At 38.4% G+C, this 19,812-nt stretch overlaps 1 protein-coding gene across 1 annotated transcript in view; it reads right to left on the bottom strand.

Moving 5' to 3' along the window:
- The window catches only part of ZFAND3 (zinc finger AN1-type containing 3), a 132,174-nt gene that overhangs the window by 100,005 nt on the left and 12,357 nt on the right, over nt 1–19,812 (bottom strand). The window lies entirely within an intron of this gene.

Below are 19,812 nucleotides of genomic sequence, written 5' to 3'. Positions count from 1 at the left end.
TTAAAGCTCCCTTTGGCAGCAGCTTTGCAGGCCTGACAAATCCTGAATGCAGCATAGCAATAGAGAGATTAAAGTATTGCACTTATAAGGACATAGACAGATGTGCTCTTGGAAGTATAGCTGGAATGGTTTAAGGAGTTATTACCTCAAGCTGTTCATTACTACCCGCAGCTGCATCCAGCAGTAATTTAAAATAACCTGGCTGACTTTGCACTGACATGGACTAGGACAGTTCACATGATCCATTAGCGTGGCTCGACTTTCAGGGCAGTAACCTTCAGCTGAGAGAAAAACAGCTGGAGAATGACAGCAATATCTTAAGCCTCCCAGATGTCTTCGAAGTGTCGGTGCAATTAGGCCACAAGCGCTCACCCTCAGAGAAAGTTGGTAGGCCCACAGCCCACAGGCAAACAACAACAAAAGTTCAGGCTGCAGACCTCTCCAGGGCTACCAGGAAACTACTGAAAGCAATATACTATGGGAGCACCAGCTTCTCCCAGCTCACAAGAAGTGCTCTTCTAATGTCTCAACTTCTCTTTCAGGACATCAGCCGGAGACTGTTCTCGAAATGCCTCTAAGCGCTGAAACGCCTTTAGGTACGAGCAACCCAGTTTCTGTGCACACTGCCCGATAGCTCATTCAGTCAATGCTCCTGAATCAGCTCTGCTGTTCTATATCAGCATTAGCATCCTCCTGAGGAGGCCTGAAAGTACATGTTGATAGGCAAGATCGTACCACAATTGTCCGTGCCCGGAAGACCTTTTTCCCCTCCTTGAGGCAGCCTCTTAGCTGCACCATCTCATTTAGCCACATCAATCGCATCTTTATAATTGGAAATATGCACGCTTGAAAACAATTGAGACTACCAAACCACTTGGTTTCTAAATCCAGACAAACATGGATGGAATTTGAGATGAGGCCTGCACCTTACCATTACAAATTATAAAAATCAAGACTCGAGACAAAAACTTTGAGAATATTTTTTTCAAAGCAATTAGATCGCAAATAACGACACGTATTAGAAATATATATGTTTTCCCCAAAAAGTTTGCAAATGGATATTTTGAATGACTTTCCAGTTAGAAACTAAATCCAGACTTGATCAATCATATCTTAGTATTAGTCACATCAAAACATTACAGATGCTTTTCAATTCATGCACATTTGAAAGCTGGTTTACATCAGGCTCAAGGATTCTAGAAGAACACAGTTCACTGCAGATATGAGACATAAGCGTTTGCCAGCTACAGCAGGAGCCACAGACACATGAAAGCTACTTTTAAATGCAAACAGTATGTGCACAGGAGAAAAGTTAATTCCCAGGAAAAGAAAAGCAGAACAGCATTTGTAGCCATACAAATACATCATCATATCGGTATAGAAGATTCAATATCTATGTTGACAGTCTGCACAGGTTATCTACCTTCAAAAGAACTCCAATTAAAAACAGCATGGTGAGTCAACACCTACAGCATTAGTGTGCTGCAGTTCAGTACTCACTGCTTATGGGTTAGACCTTCTGGAGCAGCTCAATATGCCAGGCAGGAGCTTCTCTGCAAAGCCATTAAACCCCAGGGGCAGCAAAGAAAAAGAAAGGTAGAGTTCAGATGGTTCATATTGATGACATCGGAACGGGCAGCGACAAATGTTTTCACTGGTATCATCAACCATCTCAGCTGTTAAATATCAATCCGAATCCTCATACAATATTTACTTGTTGACACACCAACAATAAAAACACATGCGCACACACAACATACAGCCACATGAAAAAAGAAAAATGCTGCCATTTACTCATAACACAAAAACATTTTATTTCAGAAAGGACAGTGCTACCGGACAAGCAACTACACAAGCTAAATATCTTCAGTTCACTGTTATTCTTTCAAGTTTCACTTTCTGATCCTTTTATACGCGTTTTTAAGGCATCACAGTTGGTCTGAGGCTGCAGCATTGGATGAGAATCTAGATTTAGACACTCAGGTCACTGCAGAGGCACTGACATTAAACCAATACTAAGATAATGCTTTTTTTTTTTTTTTTTTTTATAAAAAAACACGTACTAAAGACAGTAGCAGTGTTGATTAACCATCACCCCTTTTGGAAAGTACAATATTTAATTAGAGCAAAAGTTTTTACAAAGAAAATATATCAAGCAGTTTACGTATGTCAACGTTTGTAGGTATTATCTGAAAGACATGCCAATGTCTGTCAAGTAAAAGGTATGTTTGACAGCTCTTTGGTGCACTGCAAATTCCTCCCCTCATCACTAGGATTTCCTCTTTCCTCTCACCACCCCTTTAAAACTGAGCACACCCATATATGCTGTTTTTCCTCATGTAAGTTGTGTTAGCCACATTGCTATTTTACATTACTTCCTAGTGACTCCAGCATTCACCAGAAGCACGTCACCAGCCAACAACACCAAAAATATAAGTTTTCCTATGTTCCTGACAGTCTTTTCAAATATATGGCTGTAATATCTGTTCTTTCTCCAGGTAATTTTATTTGCAATGCTCAAAGCGCTAAGGCATCAAACGGTCAGGACACGTGGTCATCCTCTTTGTTTCCACTTCATGGTCAACTCTACTTAGAGAGAAGACTTCTAGGAAAAACAGTACACTGCAGATTTCTAGGAACATTCACAAAAATGAGTGTAAAGGTGAATAAGGCATAGGCAGCTCAAAGTCCAAGTCAACCCTGGCAAAGAGAATTGTATGTTTTAGACTGCAGTTTTTTATGGCTAACCCCAACGCTTCCGCACCTTTCTCTCCCAGTTTGGTTGGGGTATTCAACATGCTGATGAATCACTTACTAAATTGCTGGTTTTAACTGGACATACTAAAGTAGTTCCCAGATTTCCCTCATAAAAGTCTGCTTCATGCTCAACAGCACCTAATCCAGAGTTACTACACCATCCATTTTATCTGTACGATATCCCTACAAAGCCAGTTTTGCATTAGTAATTTACAATCTCCACTTGTACATAATTTAAGCTGGTATTCAGAAAGACATCCATATTTATGGATAAATCAAGTCAAATAGAATGGTATTATCTCGAGGCAGAATATAAAGTTAAACCCTACTTGAAGGTACTTCCATCTGTCAAAAAGACACCATTTAACTAAAGGGTGATACAAAATTATTATGTAGATTTGGAAACCACAAGGTGAAGCATGCTCAGAAGGTCAAGTGGCAGAGCAAATGAGAGGCAGAGGATCTTCAAGCCAGCTGGAAAAATCCCAGAGGCTACCAAATAAATTGCATGCAACTATTCCACAGGACTTGGTCTACAGTAAGTTTAGTTATCAAAAGTGTTTCCACTTCCAAGAACAAACAAAAACTTCCTTGAAAACACAGCCTTGAAAGTACTAACAATGATGCGGGGATTTGGAAAAAGGAAGAAACTTACAGAAACAGGACATCCCAGAAACTACAGCATACTTGTGCTAGAAGCATTAAATAAATGATATGTAAGGGTAAAAATAAGAAAGCTCATTTCAGGATATTCAAACCATCATCCCTTACTTGGATGGTTGTGCCTGCAAATTTCTATAGCAAATGAAGCTATTTGAATCTATAGATAGAAGAACACACACAGAGTCTTAACTCCAGTGAGATTAACATCTGCATCTCAGATTAAACATGCATAATGGGAAGTGAGAAGCACTGAATTCCAAAAATACCATTCTTCGACTCCTGCATATTGATATACTGTAACTAGTTAATAAAATTGAAAACAAACTCTTATTCAGCCACTCTGCTTCCTTGATTCCCTTTTCATATATTACAAGCATATGAAGGTATGGCCTTATCTACTCCACTAAAAACACTGAAATTTATTTTCTCAAATATATACCCTAATGTACTAATTATTCCTTTTATTTCTTGCCATTTGGCAGCGTACCATTGCAAGATACCATCCAAATCAATGTGCCTTCTACTCTTCTGCCTTCACTGGAAGCCTGCTCTTCCTTTGCCCTCTCCCAATAAATAACTTCATCAATACGAAACCACAGCTAGAGAAAGAAGTTAGAATTCTTCCTGTAAATCTCCAAAGGTTGCTAGATGTATCGCAATTCATTCAAATAGCCAGAATCTAAAAGAGAATCTCTGTCTGAAGATTCAAGAATAAATTGCATGCAGAAACTTTGAGCACTGGGAGAGAGTTTAAAGGAATTATACAGAAACCCACTTTGTCTCAGCATCTTCAGACTTCCTAATGAAAACAATTTTCGGCCAAGAAACTTGGATAGGCATACCTAATAAATACCGAAGGTTTTGTAACAAAATCTTACATTTTCCAGCAGGCTGTCAGGCACTTCCTAGCTTCCCCATTCCCACCTTAAAGAAGAAAGATGAAAAAGCTAACCAGAAACACTAAAAACTAATACAAGCTAAACTTCACACTAAAGTGCCAAAGAGCAATATGAAGTGTTCAATTTGGTCTATATTATGATAACTCCCACACATTTTAAGGCCATAGTGAAATAGTATTATTAATGCAAATGCTCACCTGGTACGGCTGCACACGAGTAAAAATAAGTAAAGATTCTAGCATAGGTGTTCTCAGGGCTTAAGAAATCCACAGAGCAATAGTAATTTCTGGAAATAATTTTTCTTCAGTTGTCTTTCAGGAATGGAACAATATGGAATTTGAAGAAAAAAGAAAGCTTTCATATGGGATGTATACATTAGATACTTATTTTTAAATGTATTTAACTCCACAGGTGCAAACTAAGAATGAGTTTGCATTTTTGGTTTTGTTTGTTATTGGGAACAAGAGTTTTTAGCGTATCTAGTAATGATTCTTTATGATTTAGAAGTTCTATGACTTGGTAGTAGGAAAACATATCTGCTTCAGTGGCACTATAATTGCAGTGGTGATTAAACACATCATGTTAAATGCTTCTTGGGCCTCTTCCAGTGCAGCAATTAGAGTGGGATCTCCGTGTCGCTGCAGCCAAATATATCCTAGCTCCTGAATGATACCCGTCCAGTACGTCATGGGCTGTATGTCTGAGAAACATTAACATGTAATGAGTCATGTTATTAATTAGTTAAAACCACACAGAAGGCTCCACCCTACATGTTCTGCACATACTGTTTCATGTATTTGGCAACTTCAGGACAGCTATAACATATGTTAAAGCAATGCATTTATACTACTGTAGTTAATGGTCTGTCACAATTTCCATTATAAAGCAATTTTCAAAGGTTTATAACTCTGCTGAAGAATTCACTCCGAGCCGAATCCTGGCACACAGTAAAAGCAAAACTGTAGCCCACACATGTTTACTTTCATCCAACCAGACTTGGAGGATTATTCATCATTAAAAGAAAATTGATCCAATTCTGTATTTCCCTTACACTTTTCATCATTGCTGTGAGCATATAACACTTCACCTTGCACAGAAAGGAGGTTAATTAGACTGTATTAATAAGACCCTCCATCATCCCTTTGGAAGTTCTGTATAAGCTGTACACCGGCTTCTCAAGAAAGCCATTTTACTGGTCTAAATCCAATGTCACCTCATAGATTTCACCTATGTTATATATTTGATATTTCAGTTCCACCTGACTTTGTAATCTCGCTAATGGGATACAGTCGAGGGGATTTTGGACAGTTTAAACAATTATTTACATTTTTAGACTGAGGTGGCTCAGTAATTCCAAAAGACTGATGGATGCCAAATTCTGCTCACATAGAAGAGCAGAAGTGGAGCGTGTCAAATGCAGGTGGACTTGCAGAGAACCTGGCAAACAGAAACATTCGCATACACTCAGACTCTTCAGTGAACTAAAATCTGAAATTAAATATCCCACAAATGTGGTCTATGTCTTCTACTTCATCAGCTGTTGTATACCCACATGCTTGGGGCATTTACCAATTACAGGAATTCTAATTCAATTGGAAACTTATCAGGAAGATTTTATTACTGTTACTACAGGTTTTCCTTGCTTGGAAAACACATTAATCTGCTGGTACTCATTTCTGGACTCCTCATTTTGACAATTAACAATTTAGTGTCCCTTACCATTGCAAGATTTTTGGAACATGGCATTAAGTGATCCTTCAGTTAGTCAGTCACTTGCCAGCAGGGACTGACCACATCATCCTGACTTCAATTTGAGATGAAATGGAGAGTAAACTTCATGCCCAGCACAGCGTACGAGTGCAATGCCCTTTTGGCAACTTTCCACAGTCAAAAGATACGCCAATGCATCCCAATGAAGTCGCTCAACTCTGATTTATTATTTTTCCAATAGCTACACTAAAGCCTTCTTTTAAAACTCTTTGACTGAAGCACTTCTTATATTTTTAAATATACAGAGACACTGAAATGCTTTATTTATAATAAGGCCAGAGAACAGAACAAATACACAAGAGGGGAAAACAAGGAAAATACAGCAACAAAGTAGCTCCTTATCCTTACAAGACATATCTTGGGCTCTGACACAAAAGCACTGACGGAGTTCAAATGTAAAGCCTTATCCAAACAATTCATACAATAAACCACAAAGAATCCAATGCATCTAAACTAAAGAAGAAGGGTTGTAACAACTTAAATAAGATTCATTTAGGTTTCTAGCTGAGTGTACAAAGTTGTTGCCTCCAGTCAAAGCTACATGCTCCATAAATACATGTCTAAACTTTCTTAAAAAAAGAAACTCAGTAGCACAATTCTATAGCAAACATTCCCCTGCAAATCACCTGAATATTTTTCACAACAATGCGTAGCCTATTGTTTTAAGGACAGTAAGAAGGTTGAAATACTAAGTATTAGTAGACTCTGAAAGGTCTTCAGTTGAAAAGTAGGAATAAAATTTGAAAGTTCTGATCCAGCCACCTTCCACCAATTCTTGAAGACATTGCTGTTGCAGGTAATAAATAACTTTGCCCTATGACCACACAATCACTTTCAGATTTTACAATATTAAGTAGTAGCAAATTTAGCTTTTTCTTCAGATCAGGCAATCCAATGCTCCTCTGATAAGTAGCACTCAAAAACCTAAATCACAAGGTCAGGAATAGATAATAAATATAAAATCTTTCTAAGAAAAAAGAAGTTGGGAGAGACATCAAGAAAGCATTGTTTTTCCCTCTAACTTCAAGGCATGGCTACCTTCACATCAAACTTCCTTAGGAATCCTATTCCAACATTTTAGGACCCAAACAACTGCATTTAGATTAGAAAAAAATACAAAACCTTTCCTTTCTTGTTGAATTTAAGCTCGTAGTTATTGCAAAAAACTTTTAACAGCCTTGAAGATTCATGGCACCCTACTCATGTAAGGACAAAACAACCAAAGTTATGGCAACTAAGAGATCTCCTTTTCTAACACCATGATCATTCTTGAGCTTTTCTTTATTTCTTCCCATTCATCCATACCTTGTCTAACTACAGTGGGCAAATTGGACCTGGACTATAACTGCAGCTTTAACAAAGCTGAGGATAAGAGAAAACTTAACACAGATGTCTCTAGCTGTATTCCTGATTTCTAAATCAAGACTATACCTGTGCAATCAAGATTATAGCTGTCTATAATATTAGTTTCTGAAGAAGGGGAAAAAAAGACAAGTGTGTGTATATATATATATATATATATATATATATATATATATATATGGGGGGGGGGGGTTGTTTTGTTTAAAAAAAGAGGACTAAACAACTGGAAAAAATATCCAACAACCTATAAAACTAGCTCAGTCTCACCCCTCTGTTACTAGGCTGTACTACTATTTCTGCTCTGGCAACCAATTCCCACATCGTCAGGACTTAGCCTGAGAATTCTTCTGGAATCCAGAGTGGCCTGCAGCCAACTGTGGAACTAAAACAGGGAAAGATAACCGATGAAAAGAACTGCATGAGAAGAAACAAATCTGGATTTGCAAGAGGTTTTTTGGTTGTGTGTTTATTTTTTATATCAAAATCATTTTTCTTACTAGAAAACTCTTGATTGGTATTATAATGCTAATTGGTATGATAATTGCCTAGAATGGGTAGAACTTTGGAAGGACAAAAACGCCTTGCAAAGTATTTCAAAGACCTTGCCTGTTTGTATGACTGTGTAACGTTTACAACAACTTATTTAAACCAGTTATAAATGCTGTTGCACAGGATTCAACTTTTTAAGCGCATTCTGTTGAGTACTGTGCCTTGCATTCTCTCAAAAGCTAGCAGAATACCACAACTATAAACCTAAACTCCTTTGTCACAGAGAGATTGTTAACAGGTCAAACATCACACTGGCAAAAAGAAGTTTAAAGTGTTGACCATCCCAAGTACAGAGGGAGAAACACAAGCATGCTATCCACAAAAGATATGAAAAGAAGAGTCAGAACCCCAAGAATTATTTTGAAGATTCATTTCTACAAGTTAGGAAACCACGTGAAACTAGAGTTAGAAATAAAGCACACAGAAAGATCAGGAAAGAGTATCCCCTTGGATAACGCAAGAAAACATCTCTCATCCTGGACCGGTAGGAGCTGTGTCGCATTCATCACCGAAATTCACATTCTTCCATCCCAGTGAGCCTTGGACCCACTCACCCAGTCATGAAGCAACACGATTCTTGCTTTGACCAGTGCTGCCTCTGTACCTGATTACAGGCACTCATTTTCTGTTCTCACCTGGGAAACACCATTGCAGCCATGTCTCGTGATACTGTTCTAGGGAATAAGAGTACTTCCTTTCTTTCTGCAGGAATTTGCAGTGAATTGTATCAAGGATATGTCTATACTAGGAGCAAATTTCCAGGTAGTTATTTAAACAAAACATTCCTAAGAGCCACCTATTCTGGCAGAAAGCTATTCTGCCCTGTTGGTACGTTTAAAGAAAAGGAAAAAAAAAAAGTTATGGGAAAAGTCACTTTCAGAAGTGAAATAAAACACTGGTAGCTCATCGTAACCTTTGCAAAAACAAACAAACCCACAAGGTTTTTTCTAGCACACTTCCATCAGCTGCACTTCACCTACCCAAAACCACCTTACTGGTAGCACAAACAGGTCCGAATGCTTCTCCCAGTCACCCAGAAATTTTGGTTAACTTTCTAATAGCTCCCAGATACAAATTTGTATCAGATTTTTCATCTCTGAGGAAGAGACTAGAAACTCCTTGCCTCAAAAACCATCCCAGAGTAGAGAAACAGAGTTCTACCACTTGATGGTTATACTACAGCAAGTATAATGTATATAGTATAAAGTAAATATTGTAATAATTTTATAATGCTATAAAATAAACATTTATAAATGTATAAAATAAAATTATAATATACTTATATTAAACTTATTTTTTTAAAAGATAAAGTTTATACATATAAGCTAAACTAAAATAATGTAAACTAAACATAAACACCTTATACTAAGTCTTGGCCCAGAACACCACTTTGGATATTTTAACCTAGGAGATCAAACAGTTCTTTTCTCATATGTAACTTTTGCCTTTTTAATATATACATATATATAAATATATATATATATACACACACTTTTTTTTTAAACTGCAAAGCCAGAGTTCAGTGTGATTCAAAGGAACATGGCATTTCTAAACAGCATAAAGCTGTTTATCAACACTTCCCTCAAGATGTTTGTATTGAACATGCAACTTCTGAAGTTTTTGAAAAATCAAAATAAATCCGGTAAAATTCATTATAATGAAGAGTTCAAGGAACAAACCATTATAAACAAAGCTTTGACAACATGACTTTAAAAAGCAAACAAAAATAATAATAATAATAATAAAAGAAACAGTATAAGCAAGAGTTAGGCTGATAGTGACAAACAAAGCTGTATATGAAGCGAGATATTAATCTGCTCCTAGAAAAAGCTGGGATTTTTTTCATGAATGTGCACCAAGGCACAATGACAAGTTTTTAAAATATATATACACACACACTAAGCATCATTAGTTCAGTGAAAGTTGTCACCTACAGCTCAATCAATAGTTTATAAAAAAAAAATTAGCATCTTCTTTTAAGAGAAGTCTGCTCTGTAATGTTGCCTTCTCTGGTTCTTCTAAGACATTGGATGCTGGTCATAAAAACTCGTGCAGCCTCTCAGACCCTTCACCTGTGTGAATGATATATGGATCTATAAAACATTCCCAAACCATCCCACTAAAGACAAATGCTAAAAATTTATAAAAATAAAAATCTGCACAGTTAAGTCAAGAAATACAAATGAAATGGAAGTGCCTGAAAGGAGGAGCAGCAGAGGGAACACGGCAGCTATGTAAGTTTTGAATGCTTTACAGAAAAGAGCATGCACTACATCACTACATCATTAAGCTTGTTTTCTTCCTGCTAACCCTGTAAAGATTCACTGCCTCCCCTGTCACTTTTGATCCACACACAACATATTCCTCATGATAGCTAACAGCTACTTTTGTACAGGTTTTTTGTTAGTGGTTGGCTGTGCTTTTTTCCCCCCTCCTTTTCCTTTTTATTTTTTAATAAAAAGCCATAATTAAAACATTAAGCACTGAAATATTCTTTCTATGTCTGAAAACCCCAACTGCCCCCTACATTTTCAATATGATTTCTGAGATCTGAGCTTGACCTGGGACACACTGGTCAACTCCATTCTCTTTCTGAGTAAAGGATGCTGGAAAGTTCACGACTCGATGATGCCAGAGAGCCCTGCGAGTGAACGGGCTGCGACCCTCGAATCCTATGACTTGTGCCCAGGAGCGACAGCTGCCTCAGCTTCACACCTTATCCAGATATGTTATTTCATAATTTTTACTCTGAATAGAAAAATACTTCACATACATTTAACTAGGCTAACCAACTACACATTAAAAAAGCGTATGACCTCTGTAATGATCATCCTGAGCCCAGATCACTTCAGCTTTAGTGTCCTGAATTTGTGACCTGAAACAGGAAACCCCTTTAAAATAAGGTAACGTGTCATGGTGTCAAAGTCGTTCTTTTATTTTTTTAAAATCATTCTAAGTGCAAATACACGATCTCCAGCATGCAAATATAAGATGTACTCTTCACTATTTCCAGGAAGAAAAAGTACATTAAATGCTCTGCCCCAATTCCAGAGAGAAAAAAATTACTTTCAAAATACGCATTTAAAACCTGCCAATTTCTGACCTGAGAGCAAATACTGAGTTATCTTCTCATTAGCTACAGCTAGCCCATAGGTCTAACTACTTGTCTTTCTGTCCTTGTAGCAATACAACATGGTTCAAATACAGGAGACCTAAGGATCAGTAAAGCTGCTTCAAAAGGCAGATGAAGAGCATCCTGTGCATTCTTTTACAATGCAGCATTCCAGTCTTAGGCATTGTATTTTAACACAAGTTAATGAAGGACATCACACATCTGATTCACTGAACAAAACTGGCATATTAGCACATCTGTGCTTATGAATTTCTTCCATAGAGAAAACAAGCTCTCGGGAAAAAAAAAAAAACAACAACAAAAAACACCTAATAAAAGAGTAACTTTCTGTAACAGGAAAGCTGACAACACAGATGTCTGTATATTTTAACACTGTAAATAATGAAACAATTAAAATGAAAGGATACAATTAAACAAAAACATTTTGAGTCATAACACATGAATGTTAACAATAATCCAGATGCTTTTCCTTTCTTTTAAATAGGCAAAAAAAATAGGTAAAAGTGGAAAGATTTTTTATGTCAACTAAAACTAACTAAAAAGAATTACACCATATTTCAATGGGCTTCAAACTGTTTTCCTCACAGCCTAGTAAGTCAATCTTCCAGTTCCTTCCTCAGTCCCAGCAATCAGCTTTTTCTACCATGTTCCAAACTTTTTTGGGCTTCTCTACAAGCTTCTCGATGCCTTTTAGTAGAGTACCTGTCTCAACCAAATCCTAGCAATGATCGAAGTCATAGAGAAAAGCACATTTGTGCAAATTTCAGGCACCTGCCTTGCACGTTTCACTGACATTAAGAGGCAATGATGGCTATTAATACTGGTTTTCTTAACTGCAGTCAAACACCTGACCAAGAGCCATGAAGCTGTAGACACCCATCCTGAGTTGTTTGAGAGCTTCCTTCTCTTTTGCAGCTATGACACCTGTACGGGCACTGCCACTGCATCGACCAAAAAGTCCACAGTGTGAAGTTATCTTCCATAGGCACTGAAATACAACGAGCATGGTACACGAAAACCAGCCCAGACCAACAACACCAGTGCAGAATTAGACCCAACAGATAAGAGTTTGTTCCTTAGAGAGCTGTGCTGGCATTTTTACACTTATCTGTGTGTCTTAAAGTGTCCATATTCTCTGATTTTTCCATCTTTTATGCTGTTTACATCTCCTCAAAACATTTAAAACTATTTCTCACACTTCCAAAAGGAAACAACAGTAATTCATTCGAACATATTCAAGATCGGGTAGTTAATACATCTGGTGATCCCTGTAAAACATTCTTAGTTAAATGCCTGGAGTGCTGTACGTCGTCAAAGACCTCAATTATTTTTTTTTCCTTCCTCTGACTGTGATCAAGAACTCTTCTCTTTTCTGCATGTCCAAGTACAGCATACCTGAAAACTAATTCCTTACATTCCAATATGAGTATGGGTGCCCGGGGAAGACAGAAAAGATCAGAGGAAATGAACAACTCCACAGATACTTTTCAGATATCTCTCCCCAGAGAGCCTGTTTTTTGCATGATGGCAATAAGAATCAGGAAAGTTCTCCCCCGGTGTTTTTCACTCACAAGTCTTACTGTCAGAAAAGAAGATAAACAAGGCAGAAGACTTAACGGGATACAAAAGAAACATGTCAGCAAACACTGTTTAACCCTGTCTTCCACAAATTCTAGGCAATTAGTAAGATAGATGAATGGAGTGAGGGGAGCAGGACACAAATCTTAAGAGTTAAAATTAAACACAAAGCAGAATAGAGAAGCACCCTTACCTTGCTTTTAACACCCCATCATGACTATCAGAAGGATTTTGTCCTCAGTCTACACTTCACTCCCTTCTTAGTGTGCAACTCGTTGGACGCATGGAACATGGACACCCTATACAACCTGCTTGTGGAGGTGAAAGATGTGAACTGAGGCAGGACAAACCCCCATCCTATCAGCTGAAGTGGAAGGGACTGGAAAAATAAGCAATGGCAAGAATACTCAATCTGCTACTATGCCAGTTAGCATAGCTCCCGGGTTATTTACTAACAAATGAGATCATACAAACTGAAGCATGCATTAGATTATGACTAACACTGGGATATGCACTTTTCCATCCAAGTTTCACATGTGGTCTTCTAAACAGAGCGTATGAAGTGAAAGTTAAAACAACATGGACATTAAAAGCAAGACTGAAGAGCTGACATTTTAGTGTGTACTTAGCTCGTAGGCCTAAAAGACTCCCTGTTTGAAAATAATTTTTTATCTCACCGTAAAAGTTTCTGTGCTGCTACTATTATCCTTGGCAAGGAACAAAAACCTGTGCATAATTCCTTATGCTGTCAGTTAGTTCCACTCTAATCCACTCTGGGAAAATTTAAATCAATTATCTACAACCTGGAGCTGATACAGGAGGGCATTTAATAGCCAGTACCCCACCTAGTCTTTTCCTGAGTGCATCCTATGAAGAACTGGCACGTTGTTCAATGTCTAATCGCTGTTCTCAGAGAAAGAGTGCTCCACATCTTGGTTCAGCTCTTGGCTGAAAAACTGTCTGCAGAACTCTTTAAGAAAAGAAATTACACATTGCAACAGGAAAATGGTAAAGGAAATTAGGAAGAGATTGCCTGCCTTGTGTACCAGGTGGTGCTAACCTCCCTCTGCCTTCACACACAGCCAAAGCCATAAAACCAAATTGACGCTTTATTCAATAAAAACTCCGATGACCCCATACCTTCAAATATACCGTAGATATAAGCACCTAATAGCTTCTACCCAAGAGGACAGAGGTGATGAGGCATTACAGAAAAGTACCACCACAGGACAAAAGCATGCAGCACGCTGCCTTTTGGGTGCGCTACAACCCCTGCTCTCCATGGGTCTCTGCCAGTTTCCACCGTGCAGTTGTAATTCTCCAGGTACTCTAACATCTGCGAAGCATTTTATAACTCAAACGATCAGCACAGAGGGTTCCTGCTGCTGTTAACACTGAATCAGCTGAACTCCTAGCAGCGCTGGTGAGAATTTACTGCATAAAGGAAATGGTTTACAGAAACGGGTTACCGCACATCAGTACCAGCAGATGAGTCACGCTACGCCTTGCTCCGTATTCAAAAGACCGACCCTCAACTCTACAAAAGTTAACTTAAATCACAGCCTGCTTACGTTTAATGCAGGGCCGCAGTCAATTTCAGCTGCAATGGGCACTGCTAGATCACAATCCAGCCTGCAATGTCTGAAAATAAATCTGTTTATATTATATCTATATTTATCTGTATTTAGATTATATCAATTTATATATCCATATAAATCCATAAATCTACAAACAACTACTCTCCAAATAGGGAATGGACACTTAAGACCGCAGCAGTGGTATGTTACAACCAACAGCATCTACTGATGGGGTGGTCTTGCACATCATTCACACAAGGGCAAATGCTGACTGCTGCGATAACAGAAATAGGATAAATCTTAAAGCTTATCTTATTATGGGGTTCAGTACGACATGTGCAAAATAACCCACAATGCTTCTACAGAAAATAAAAGAAAGTATGAGTAATAATAGGGAAATGTATTTGTTTGCCTCCTTTTTGCACTGCAAGAATTCTAGGCTGTCTTTCGCTGTTTCTCTTTTCAGCACAAGTGCTAGTAATTCAGGAGGCAGGAGAATGAACACATTGGGAAGGACTATTATTAAAAAAATAAATACCCAGGAAATCAAATACAACATGAATATTTAACCTATTTAAACAGAATAAGAGAGGCATTCACAAAATGCTTGAGCAAAGCTAAAGCGAACAATGCTGGGTATTTCAATTCACTTCCTGATCCCTCAGTAAAGGTTGGAGAGAGCTCCCACTTCTGCTCCTGAGACTTTATTAAATTCAACAGAAGCCAAGAAGTGGCTTGACAGTCCCAACAGTTCAATTGATAAAACAGATTTCAAAGCTTGTAAGTTTCTCTATAAAGGTTAAAACAGCAACAGAAAAAAAGCAAAGAGATTCTTTTCCTTTCAGAAGTCCCCTTTTGAAAGCCTAGCGAAGACCTCAGACTTTTAATGAGCAGAAACTTTGGACTTCAGAATTAAGCTTTCCTCAAAATGTAAATTTCGTCTGAGAACAAGAATTATCCGAACTGCTGAACTCTGATTAAAGCTTCTCATTTTCTATGCCTCGCACAAGAAATGACCAAATCTTGTTCCCTTGTATCCTAAAGTTTAGCAAAAAAGCCACGTTAGCTTTTTTGGAAGTCCATTAGGCAAATTAATTGTTTGAGTTAATAAGAAAACAACAATGTCCATCGCTTCACTATAGAATATTGGTAAGGATATAAGGATAACAGATTGTGTTATCATCATCAATTTATGGCATCTGAAACATGCTGTCTGAAAGCCCTAATCTCATTAGAAGTGGTACAAGAGACCTAACACACTGCATCTGTCACACTCAGGCAGTCAGCTCTTAGTTCTGTCCAGAAGGAAAGGCACACTGCTTGGCCAGGCATTGCTCGGGTCAGCTTTCTGAACACACTCACGAACCACATGGCTATTTATGCATTTGAAATGAAATGCCTGAGCTTTATAAAACAAGTTAGTCCCCCTTAAAATACACTTCCTTGGGGGAGAGAAAAAAAAAGTACAAAGGAGGAAACCCCATATCCTCCCATCTCCCCAGTAATCTCATACTATTTCTGCAACTAAAACTACATTTTTTTCATTCATTGCATTTCAGCAACCAACACTTTCCTTAGAGTTTCAACACAGAGTACTAACTTTCATTTATCTAGCTCACCTGGCAGAGTTTACCTATCAGCTACAGCAATGCAACTGCTGCTGTGTCAACAGTTTCAAAGGAAAAAAAGATTATTTTATTATTATTATTATTATTTTCGTTTTTTGCTACAGTGTAAGAAACTTGTGAATACACTGCAGTAGCATTCATTTTTCCTTCCTTTTTCTTTTTTGTAACACCTATCATAAAGCTGTTCATAAGATGAGGGCAGGGCTTGGGTAACACACCACAAACATTTCATCTCCCAGCACACAAGAAAGTCCAGAAGCCTCCCCAGTAATAGGAACAAAACAGTCCAGGGAAAGAAAAAAAGTTTCTGAACAAGCCATCTTCTCAGATGCCAATGAGTCAGTCATATCTGTCTTTCCTTGTGCCATTTTCTGTTCCTTTAAGGTAAGCCTTTTATTTTGAGTCATTACTTTTTAGTTGGAACAAAATTATTACATGTTTTAAAAAAAACCCTATGAACTGGCCTGGCTAACCAGCTAAATATTCTGGTCTTAAGTGAAGTTTCCTGATGTACAAAGCATTACCCTTTACACAACAGAACCAAAGGTTTTGAAATTTTTTTGTCTTGCCATTACAGCACATAAGGTCAGTGACTGCAGCTGGATTTCTGGCATTTATAGTATGTAATATGAACAAAGCTGTATGAGTTCAGAGAAAAGTCTCAAAAAATTGAAAGGCTGGTTAAGGGAAAGCAGAACACCTCTAAAAACATTAGTCTGCTCCATAAAAGCTACGTTGTATGAAAGCTTTACATTCTACTGACTTTGCTTGTATTTATAAAGGCAGAGTTTGTGTGGATGGAATAACTGATTTGGTCATCCCTGACTCATCTTCCAAGTTACTGAGGCTTCTGCAGCTGTCCTACACCAAGCATCACACCCTGGGACGTGAGAGCTTAACGCTTGTTCTGGACTAAGGGCAGCTTTCTGTCTTACAGAGGGCATGCACCCAGGTTTCACTGAAACTAACGCTTTTTTTGGGTGTATAGATCAACTGTTTCTCATCGCAAAGACTGGTGATAAAAGTACAAATACTGCAAACTACTTTTAAGTTCATAACATTGAATGTTATAAGTCCATACTAATGACAGCTATACCCCTGCCAAGTCTCTACTGAATTTAACAGGAAAGTATGTGAATTTGAGAACCTGCTGATTCAGGACACCTGAACTTAACTTGTATTTTAAGCCCTACTTTTTATTTTTATTTTTTACCACCATTACCACCATCTAAATTGCTCCCCAGAGCCTTACCACTGGGTTCAGTAATCCTATATGTTCCCTCCTTAAAGCAATATACTCAATAACCCTATTTAGCGAAAATCCTATGGCCACCAAGGCTCCTGACATGCTGTTAGAGCGTATGTCCTGAAAAGGGGTTAAGGACAGGAGAAAGTTGTCATGAGACAGTTAAACATTGCACAGCATGACTGTACATAAACAGGAGAACATCTGGATTACAGACATAGAAAACTTTGTATTTCCATTTTTTTTTCCTTAAGCTTGCAGACCACTGCGTGGGCTCTAAAAATCCTTATGTGCTGAGTCCTCCTCTTTTACAAAAAACAGTGACCCTGCGTTTGTGAAGCACAACAAATACCTGAAGGTCCCAACTCAAAACCATTTGGAAATAGGTCACGACACACAAAAGTTAGCTATACGCTACGGTCGGTCAGAGTCATAAATGCAGTGCAAATGTAATTCTGAGCCCATACTTCCCCCACGACAATTTGTGTGCAGGAACAATAATAAATTACTGTGGAGCGACGACTCTCACTAGGGAGGAAAATATTTTTTAATATAAAAGATAAGTTCTGCCGGTAATTAAAGAAGACATAAAAGAGTTGCCAATAACAAGTCAAAAAAGTACTGCTCAACGACACCAAGGAATCATTGTATGTCTACAATGAAAATAGTTTCATTTCTGTCCACGGCCACAAAAAAAAACAACACTTGCTATTGATACATACAACACTAATCAGTCCCGATATGTTTATGACCCGCATTCACACGTGCAAACTGCAGACAGAGTGTCAATGGGATTTGAGACCCAAGTCATTTAAATGCTTTGAAATCCTTTCTTATATTTGGACTTTCAGTGAAGGACGCTTGGTTACAAGAACTGTTTGCCTTGTTACCTATGAAAGACAGAGAGCTCTTGCTGTTTTGAACATTTTCATATTTTAGCTGTAATGATATAGACGGATATATTGCTGTTCCAAGTTTAGGTCTAGTACAACCTAAGTTTTAAGCAGAAGTGTATTTATCTTACACTTCAGTCCCTGTGGCAGCTCTGTAAAGCAGGGCGTTCATGGTACCAAGAGCACCGAGTCCTACTTGGAAACAACGCTGCCATAACCAATCTGTTGAGGTACTCGGTGACCACAAATCCTAACTCCAAATTCAACCAGCTTTACCTACATCAGTTCACTTCTGCATTTTAAACATGAAAATTAAAGATGCTGATTCGTACAACTAAATCAAGACAAGCATTAGCTTATCCTTCTCAACAACGTAAAGCCAATTATCAACTTCCTTAAGAAAATAAATTACCAGGATCTCAAAATCTTAAACATCACCCCCAATATGTTACTTGTTCACTCAAAGTCCAATCGTTTTGTCATAATACAGTCGCACATAAGCAGTAGGATTTTTTTTTAAATAATTTTAAACAGTACGTGGAGAAGCTTGCAGTGTCTATTTAATTAATAAGATAGATCAGACTTTGTGCCCAGCCACTTGACATTTTCCTTACAGATCTGTAACTAAAGCCTTTATGCAGGTATAGCAGTTCTGAGAAATGGCTGGAGGGCAGAGAACAAGGTCACCCCAAAATAGTAAATTTTATTCTTTGACAAAAATAAAACAACCTGGTATTTCTTTCCTGCTTGCGAGGACTTGGAAGAAAAAAGGTAGCAAGGAAACTAAGCGAATAATCAGAATGGGAATGTGCTTCACCATCCTGTCCCACTCTGTCCCTCAAAAGCCCATTTTGGGGGCCCCCATTGCACTGCTGGGGTGGGAGATCCTGCTGAGCAGGCAGCTCGCTTTCCCCCACAACAGTTCTAGTCATTGGGTATAAATGCACAGCCCTTAAGGACCATACACCAGCATGCTAGCCATGAGAAACGGGTGCTGTGTGTGCCATTTGATGGGTGACAGAGCAGAGAGCAGCACTTTCCAGAAGGGTGCCAGGCGCCCCGTTGGGGTGAGACCCTCTGTGCAACACATCGGTCCTTTCTCATGTTTCCCGCAGCACACTCCCACTTCCCAGGCAATCGCATTTCAATTACCAGTACGGAAAGCATTCAGCACGCACGTTCTGCTTAAAGTTCAAGGGTTTCAAACATCTAGTGAAAAAACAATCCTTCATCCCGTGACAGGAGAAGGAAACCTTTACACAGACTGGTATTTTGGCTTTGCCGTCTTCGGTGATCCAGATTAATGCAAACGCAAACTGCAATCTTCACAGTTGTCATTTTCACAAGGTAGCTCTTACTGTTTTGTAAGTGTTTAGAGCAGACAGCCTACATTTATTTACATGAACAAAACCAAGGGTATCACAGCACTCACAGAAACCATTATGTTATCCGCATCATTTTCCTGTTTTGAAATAACATAGAGAAGACGTGGGAAAATGCTTCAGCTCCTTACAATTTCCCTTTGCTAATTGAGACCGAAGGGATAAATCACAATCAGCACACTTACTGCATCTCATTCGGGCTGGGGCAAATCAGGGCCAAGTTAAATATTTTGTTCACACGCACGCAGAGCAAACAGCGAAGGCCCCTTCGGTGGATCAGCTATTGAGGCATTTCTGACGGTAATCTCAGGGAAAGGCCCCGTAACCAAGCACTGAGTGATCATTAACAGCAGGTAAAATAAACGAGCCCCATAA

The sequence above is a fragment of the Anas platyrhynchos genome, chromosome 3 (genome assembly GCF_047663525.1).
Source record: "Anas platyrhynchos isolate ZD024472 breed Pekin duck chromosome 3, IASCAAS_PekinDuck_T2T, whole genome shotgun sequence".
NCBI lineage: Eukaryota > Metazoa > Chordata > Aves > Anseriformes > Anatidae > Anas > Anas platyrhynchos.
This window is presented reverse-complemented; position numbering and strand designations above follow the sequence as displayed.